Genomic DNA, 7,189 nt, shown 5'->3' on the forward strand with positions numbered 1-7,189 from the left:
ACCGGTGACGTCTTACTAGCCCCCATCATGATTAGCCATCCTTTGGCATATGTCGCACCAAACCCCCAACATGCAGCAAGGTATTTTTGGGTTTATTGGTTTATAGATCTGAAACTATATGATGGAAAATAGACCTGGGGGCCATAGGTTTCACTAGAGGCTTCTCTATTGAAGGCAAATAATACGGTGGATGAACAAATTACTGTCGAGCAATTGATAGAAAAGTGCAAAGTTATTACGAAGTCCAAGGCAATGATTATGCATATAGGCATCACTTCTGTGTCAAGTAGACCAAAACGATTCTGCATCTACTACTATTACTCCACACATCGACCGCTATCCAACATGCATCTAGAGTATTAATTTCATAAAGAATGGAGTAACGCCTTAAGTAAGATGACATGATGTAGAGGGATAAACTCAAGCAATATGATAAAAAAACCATCTTTTTATCCTTGATGGCAACAATACAATACGTGCCTGGCTACCGCTACTATGCCACTGGGTGAGGACACTGCAAGATTGAACCCAAAACTAAGCACCTCTCCCATTGCAAGAAATACCAATCTAGTTGGCCAAACCAAGCCGATAATTCGAAGAGAAATACAAAGATATCAAATCATGCATATAAGAATTCAGAGAAGATTCAAATAATATTCATAGATAATCTGATCATAAATCCACAATTCATCGGATCTCGGCAAACAGACCGCAAAAGAATATTACATCGGATAGAACTCCAAGAACATCCAGGAGAACATGGTACTGAAGATCATAGAGAGAGAAGAAGCCATCTAGCTACTATCTATGGACCCATAGGTCTGAGGTAAACTACTCACGCTTCATCAGAAGGGCAATAGGGTTGATGTAGATGCCCTCCGTGACCGAATCCCCCTCCGGAAGATCGCCGAAAAAGGCCCCAAGATGGGATCTCATAGGAACAGAAGGTTACGACGATGGAAAAGTATTTTCGTGGATGCCTCTGCTAGTTTGGGAATATTTGGGAATTTATAGGCCGGAGATTAGGGTTAGGAGAGCTTTGAGGGACCCACAAGGCAGCCCCCCCCCTGGAGCGCCCTGCACCCTCGCCGTCGCCTCGGGACTCTTCTGCCTTGGTCTCAAAGTCCTACGTGTGTCCTCTGGTCCAAGAAAAATCATTGCGAAGTTTTATTCTATTTGGAATCCGTTTGATATTCCTTTTCTGTAAAACTCAAAAACAAAGAAAAAACAAAAACTGGCACTGGGCTCTGGGTTAATAAGTTAGTACCAAAAATAATATAAAATAGCATATTAATGCATATAAAACATCCAAAACAGATAATATAATAACATGGAACAATACAAAATTATAAATACGTTGAAGACGTATCACTGAAACACAAGGGGCCAATAAGGCCCATGCAACTACCCCCACTTGGAACAAGCCAAGTTGACAGCCCATGGAGCCTTGTACAATATTCTAGAAACTTCTCGGACCTTCTGATGGCCTTTTGGGTCCTCTTGGACTTTCTCAGTTTTCTAAAAGTCTTCTGTTTTCTCTCTAAAAAATGTTTAATCTTCTTGAAATATTTCCGGTAGATTTATCTCATGCTCCTAACACTTCTAGTACTCAACAAATTGATGAACCCTGTGGGTTTGGTAATGTGCAGACATGACCCAGAACACCTTCCATCAAAAATTGGCAGTGAGATCTAGGCACACATATTGACTCCTACACATACAAAAAAATATCGAGCGAATGTTTTGTTCACGTACACAATCCTCTTTGCTTTGCGATACATAACAAAACCCGAGGACAGACTTATGGTATCCATGTGAAGCAATAACTTGATTACAATACCAAGTTATCCTCGTTACTGGTTTTGCTCTTTTTCTCATTTCCATATTCCGTTATCCCTGTGATCATATCACTCTTTGTCTTGCCAGACGATAATGGATACCGATATACCGATAGGGTTCGGAGAATATCTCTCCATCATTGAAGGAGCAAATTTCAATCTTGAGCAATCAAGTCGCTTGACATACTTTTCCAATGTACCGTGAAAGTTGTCGTTATAATGAACCTATTATGGGAAACGTTTGACGAACCCCAAAGTACACTATCCGGCATGAAGGTACTCGATACTCCCATGGTATAAGGAATTGAGTGCATATAAACACTTGTGTGATTATACTAATAGCAATGTTAGCATGTGTTCTCATAGTGTACCATTTGGTTGGTCTATCCAGCACTATTGTTCCACCAACAATGTGCTCCCATTATTGTCGGTATCCTTGTTACTTTAACAATGCCCTATGATCAGAAAAACAGGATCATCATGCAACACATGAGCTAGTCTTAGAGGCGAGACTAGGAAACTTCTTGGTGTTTATGTTTACACACTTTCAAGGATCATCACAGTTATAACATCGAAATATTAATTTAGTTATGAATATTATTGGCTCTAGGGTAAATTTCCTTCACTTTTCTCCACATTCAAAGCACAAACCCTTTGTCTTACTCATGGATTTCAGTGGTTCCAATGTTTGCTCAAGTTTGTTCTTATCATCAGTCATTGGTTTATCCTCCAGAGCATCCCCCACATATCTATTTGCCTGCACCAGTGTATTCAAGTCATATCTCGAGGAGACGTTGTATTTAGACCTGAATCTACCACTTGAATTGTCGTGTGCTTCCTCAAGGAGATTCTTCTGCATTTGAGCAAGTGATTGATACATCTCCGTCATATCTACTTTTCCTAACGCTTTTCCTCTTGTTTTGGACTCTAATTTGCATGATTTGAATGAAACTAACCCAGACTGATGCTGTTTTCAGTAGGACTACCATGGTGTTGTTTTTTTGCAGAAATAAAAGTTCTCGGATTGGAACGAAACTTTGCGAGGATTTTTTCTTCAATAAAAGATAATTTCTGGAGCCAAGAACCACTGGAGGTGGGTGGGCACAACCCACCAGGCCCCCCCCTCCAAGCACGCCCAAGTGGGTTGTCACCACTTATACGTCTCTAACGTATCTATAACTTTTTATTGTTCCATGCTATTATATTATCAATCTTGGATGTTTTATAATCATTTTATAGTCATTTTATATCATTTTTGGTACTAACCGATTGACATAGTGCCAAGTGCCAGTTGTTGTTTTTTACATCGCAGAAAATCAATATCAGACGGAGTCCAAATGCCACGAAACTTTACGGGGAATTTTTATGGGCCAAAAGGAACACAACGGGCCCTAGCTGTTCCTGGGGGGTCCCCCAAGGGAGGCACAACCCACCAGGGTGTGCTAGGAGGCCCAAGCGCGCCCTGGTGGGTTGTGCCCACCTCGGGTGCCCCCCAGACCGCCTCTTTGCTCTATAAATACCCTAATGTTTCTAGAACCCTAGGGGAGTCGACAAAATATTCATCCAGCCGCCGCAGAATCCAGAACCACCAGATCCAATCTAGACACCATCTCGGATGGGGTTCACCACCTCCATTGGTGCCTCTCCAATGATGCGTGAGTAGTTCTTTGTAGACCTTCGGGTCCAAAGTTAGTAGCTAGATGGCTTCATATCTCTCTCTCTTGATTCTCAATACAATGGTCTCTTGGAGATCCATATGATGTAACTCTTTTTGAGGTGTGTTTGTTGGGATCGATGAACTTTGAGTTTATGATTAGATCTATCTTTTTATATCCATGAAAGTATTTGAGTTTCTTTGATCTCTTTTATGCATAATCTCTTATAGCCTTGTATTTCTTCTCCAATATTTGGGTTTTGTTTGACCAACTTGATCTATTTATCTTGCAATGGGAAGAGGTGCTTTGTAGTGGGTTCAATCTTACGGTGCTTGATCCCAGTGACAGAAAGGGAACCGACACATATGTATCATTGCTACTAAGGATAAAATGATGGGGTCTATCTCTACATAGATAGATCTTGTCTACATCATGTCATCATTCTTATTGCGTTACTCCATTTCTCCATGAACTTAATACACTAGATGCATGCTGGATAGCAGTCGATGTGTGGAGTAATAGTAGTAGATGCAGGCAGGAGTCGGTCTACTAATCTTTGATGTGATGCCTATGTAATGATCATTGCCTGGATATCGTCATGAGTATTTGAAGTTCTATGAATTGCCCAACATTAATTTGTTCTCCCACCGCTTTGCTATTTTTCTCGAGAGAAGCCACTGGTGAAACCTACGGCCCCCGGTTCTCTTTCTCATATTATTTGCCTTTGTGATCTATTTTTTCTTGCTTTTATTTTCAGATCTACTAAACCAAAAACAAAAAATATCTTGCTGCAATTTATTCTTATTTATGTATTTGGCGTTCGATCTATCAATCTACTACAAATTTACCTCACGTCTGTTTGCCTATCTTGAGGTGACATACCCCGGACTGGATTGACAACCCCTTTAACACGTCGGGTTGCAAGGATTTGTTATCTGTGTGCAGGTGCTATTTACGTTGTGTTGCTTGGTTATCCTACTGGTTCGATAACCTTGGTTTCATATCCGAGGGAAATACCTACCGCCTTTGTGCTGCATCATCCCTTCCTCTTTGGGGAAATACTGACGTAGCTTCAAGCGACATCACCCACCTACTGGCCTCGCAGACCCTGAACCGACGCTATAAAATCACATATTTCCAGAAAAAAATCAGGGAGGAAGAATTATTGCGTTTCACGAGACGGAGCCGCCGTCACCTCCTGTTCTTCATCGGGACGCCAGATCTGGAGTCCGTTTGGGGCTCCGGAGAGGGGAATCTTCGGTCTTCGTCATCACCAACCCTCCTCCATCACCAATTCCATGATGCTCTCCACCAGGAGTGAGTAATTCCTTCATAGGCTTGCTGGTTGGTGAGGAGTTGGATGAGATTCATCATGTAATCGAGTTAGTTTTGTTAGGGAATGATCCCTAGTATCCATTATGTTCTGAGATTGATGTTGTTATGACTTTGCCATGCTTAATGCTTGTCACCTTGGGCTCAGGTGCCATGATTTCAGATCTGAACCATTTATGTTGTCACCATTATATCTATTTTCTAGATCCGATCTTGCAAGTTATAGTCACCTACTACGTGTTATGATCCGGCAACCCCGGAGTGACAATAGCCGGGACACTTCCCGGTTATGACCGTAGTTTGAGGAGTTCATGTATTCATCGTGTGTTAATGCTTTGTTCTGGTTCTCTATTAAAAGGAGGCCTTAATATCCCTTAGTTTCCAATAGGACCCCACTGCCACGGGAGGGTAGGACAAAAGATGTCATGCAAGTTATTTCCATAAGCACATATGACTATACGGAACACATGCCTACATTATATTTATGAACTGGAGCTAGTGATGTATCGTCCTAGGTTATGACTGTTATATGATGAATATCATCCAACAAATCGCCGATCCAATGCCTACGATTTTCCTACATATTGATCTTGCTAAGTTACTATTGCTGCTGTTACTATTGTCACTGCTAGAAAACTATTAGCATCACTGTTACTGTTACTATTGCTGCTACCACTACTATCAAAGCTATCATATTACTGTGCTACTGATCACTTTGTTGCAGATAATTAATCTCTAGGTGTGATTGAATTGGAAACTCAGTTGCTAATACTTGCAAATATTCTTTGGCTCCCCTTGTGTCAAATCTATAAATTTGGGTTGAATACTCTACCTTGGAAAACTGTTGCGATCCCTATACTTGTGGGTTATGAAGACCTTTTTCTAGCGCCGTTGCCCGGGAGCATAGCTATATTTGTCGAGTCACTTGGGATTATTATCAAATTATCACTATGAAGAATCTGAAGGATGCTAAGACCAAGATTTTTTTTCCTCTAAGACGAGGGGAGGTAAGGAACTGCCATCTAGCTCCGCACTTGATTCACCTTCTGTTATAAGTAAACTTGCAACACCACCACATGCTATTAATCCTGATATGTTGCAAGTTATTGATGATGCTACTTCTGTTATGAATGATATTTATGATGATGCTAGTACCTTGATTGATGATAATATGCCACTAGGTGAATTTCTTGATGAACAAATTGCTAGAACTAAAGCTTTTGAGAATGCTGAAACTGATGAAATTGTTGAAACTAATGAAGAGCTTGAAACTGAAAATCTTGAAACACCTATCAGAACTAGCCCCCCTAGATATGAATTGCCTAAGGTACTGGAAGGCTATGTTATGAATGAGGAGACAACTAGAGACATTCTTGCTTGTAAGGATAGAGATGATCTAGAAAAAATATTATGCAAGTATAAAGACAAGACTTTGAATGCTAGAATGAAATGTGATCCTTAGTTTGCTACTTCAACTATCTTTGTTGACGATAAGGATTACGATTCTCTGTCGACCTAGAGTTAATTACTTTGGTTGAATCTAATCCTTTCCATGGTTATGAATCTGAAACTGTTGTGGCACATCTTACTAAGTTGAATGACATAGCCACCCTTTTTGCTCATGATGAGAAAATTCGCAATTATTATATTCTCAAATTATTCCCGTTCTCATTAAAGGGTGATGCTAAAGCTTGGTACAATACTCTTGCTCCTGGTTGTGTGTGTAGTGCCCAGCACATGATTTATTACTTCTCTAAAAAATATTTCCCTGCTCATAAGAAACAAGCTGCCTTACAGGAAATATTTAACTTTGTGCAAATTGAAGAAGAGAGTCTCCCACAAGCTTGGGGGAGGCTTCTCCAATTGCTTAATGCTTTGCCTGATCATCCTCTTAAGAAAAATGAAATACTCGATATCTTCTATAATGGACTAAGCGATGCTTCTAGGGATTTCCTAGATAGTTGCGCTGGTTGTGTTTTCAGGGAACGAACGATTGGGCAAGCTGAAGAATTATTAAATAACATATTGAAAAATTATGATGATTGGACTCTTCCTGAACCACCACCTAAACCCACTCTGAAGAACAGGGGTATCTTATATCTCAGTCCTGAAGATATGCAAGAGGCAAATAAATCTATGAGAGAAAAAGGTATTAAAGCTGAGGATGTAACAAATTACCACCTATTGAAGAAATACATGGGCTTGATACACCACCACCACCCAAGGTGGTAGAGGTAAATTATCTAATGAAATTCAGTGATAATGATAATCCTCACAATATGAACCCTAGCCAATGCCTTTATGAGTTTGAAAATTACATTAGAAAGCAAGGTCACTTCAATGCCAATGTTAAGAAACAATTGA

This window comes from Triticum aestivum, chromosome 4A (assembly GCF_018294505.1).
Source record: "Triticum aestivum cultivar Chinese Spring chromosome 4A, IWGSC CS RefSeq v2.1, whole genome shotgun sequence".
Taxonomy (NCBI): Eukaryota; Viridiplantae; Streptophyta; class Magnoliopsida; order Poales; family Poaceae; genus Triticum; species Triticum aestivum.